The following is a 2,186-nucleotide window of genomic DNA, read 5'->3' as shown; positions in this document are numbered from 1 at the left end:
AAGCCTGGGGATTGCTGCTGGAGACTGAATGAACTTCCTCTTGTTTTGCTCATGGTACACATCTGTGTGGGTGGGCTAACTGGATTTGGAGTAAATAGCATGAAGATCTTTCCAGTAAATGAAAAAATGTTTTGCTGAGGAAAAACAAACACTGCAAAAAAATGGTATTTAGCTATGAAAGTGGCACTTTTCTAAGCAAGATTGTAAGTCTATGAAAAAGCAATGTTCCCTCTGTGAGCCCCATTAATATTACCTAGCACATTTCAGCAACTCAGCCAAAAACCAGCAGGCCAAATATAACCCTACCATATTATATTTGCTTTTTGTTAGTGATTGAGTGGGATTATTTGCTTCTGGTTGGACCCATGCAGAAGATAGCAGCAATATGATTGTTACTGGTTGGAGAAGACCATCCTCAGTGCCATTGTCAGAGGTCCATGACTTTGACACCAAAATATGAAGGCTCTGCAAGCAACATCTGCAGTGTTAGCAGTGTGCTCAGGTGAGTCAGGGCAGCATCTGACAAATGGTGAAAAATAGCAGGCCCAAGTGCACTACACTACACACTGTTCAAATGCACTGCAAATTGCAGTATGGGCAAACCTGATTGTCATGGAGTGTCCTGGAAAATGTACCACTGAATAAATCTTCCCTCCATCTATGTTACCAGAGCGTTGCTACCAAGCAACTGATGATCTGAGTGCTGACTGATCTGGTAAGTCCTGTCAGTACAACAGTAAAAGAATCCATGGTTTCAATTGCTAAGTAAGATATGGGAGAGATGAATGATTTTTCAGTTGTGAGGCTTATATATCTGCAAAGAAATGTTCCCCAAGATATTCCCCAATCATCAATGTCTCTGATTCACGACAAGAACTTCCAGGAATTCACTGCATTGAAAATATAACCTGGAAAATACACCTGAAAACTAAGTATTTTCAAGGGGGTTTTGTTAGGCATTAGTCAGAGTTGATGACTTTTGAAATAGGTTTTAATGTATAAAAATATTATGACGTTTATTAATGTAAAATGAGTTTTTACTTAAACCGAACAATCCCATTTAGAGCAGAGCATACCCAGAATGTTATAAACCTCTATAAACTGAGCTGGGTTATAAAGCTTTATAAATCAAAGCTCAGGACAGACAAGTAATCCTCCACAGATAATTAGCAGAGAAAAATGCTTCTAATCTCTTTGTTAGTCCAGTTGTGGTTTTTGATCTAATAATAAACTAAACTTTAAAACTCCCCCATTCTCATACATTTTAATTTAGACTGCACTGGGCATCTTGTAATCTGTAATCTTTTTAGCTGGGCTGTTTTGGTTTATGTGTGTTGCACACGTATGGCCTGAAACACCTCTGTCCTCTGCCTGTGTGAGTGCTGCATAAATCCCAAGATGTCAGAACTTGGACCATAATTTATGAAAGGTTTTCAGGGGGGACATGTTTGACTTTACATACATGCTGAAGTTGCACGTGCCATTGAGTGTGTCACCTGTCACCTGTCCTGTCCCAAGGCTGTGGCTCTGCAGCCCTCTGACAGCCTGGCTCTCCTTGATTTGGTGGGGGTTTGGCCAATGATACTGTAGGTGGTTTTGTGCATTTTTGCACTGTGGGAAGAGGCTCGGTGAAGAACTGTGGGCTCACAGGGGACACTCCGGCCGTGTGTGACTGGGACCATCTAGTTCAGCCCCCTGCAATGAGCAAGGACATCTTCAGGTAGGTCAGGCTGCTCAGAGCACGGTCCAACGTGCCCTTAAGTCCGGGATGGGACATCCACCTCCTCACAAGGCAACCCGGAGCTGTGTTTCACTGCCCTCATTGTAAAAACCTTCCTCCTCCTCTTCTCTCCCATGCCCTTCCATCTCCCGTGCCGAGCGCTCATCCTTCTTCCTGCCTCCAAACCCGGCGAAACCCTTGTGTCTTCTGTGGCCGAAGGCTGTTCTGTTCTGCTCCCGAAGGACTTGGCGAGAAATGAATGAACAGATCCGGTTTCCGCGCCGTTCTTTATTTGTCGGTGCAAATCCAGTCTACAGCAGTGAGTCCCGGCGGGGTCTGACGCCGTGCCGGTGCCGGTGGGTGCCCGGGCGGAGCTCCCGGGCCGAACGGGCTTCCCGCGGTCGCCATGGGAACGGCGGCGCGGGCGGGGCGCGGGCGGCGGCGGCGGCGGAGCGGCGGCTCCGCT

The sequence above is a fragment of the Sylvia atricapilla genome, chromosome 3 (assembly GCF_009819655.1).
Source record: "Sylvia atricapilla isolate bSylAtr1 chromosome 3, bSylAtr1.pri, whole genome shotgun sequence".
In the NCBI taxonomy this organism is placed as follows: Eukaryota; Metazoa; Chordata; class Aves; order Passeriformes; family Sylviidae; genus Sylvia; species Sylvia atricapilla.
The sequence above is the reverse complement of the archived record's forward strand: the minus strand, read 5'-3'. Positions refer to the sequence as shown.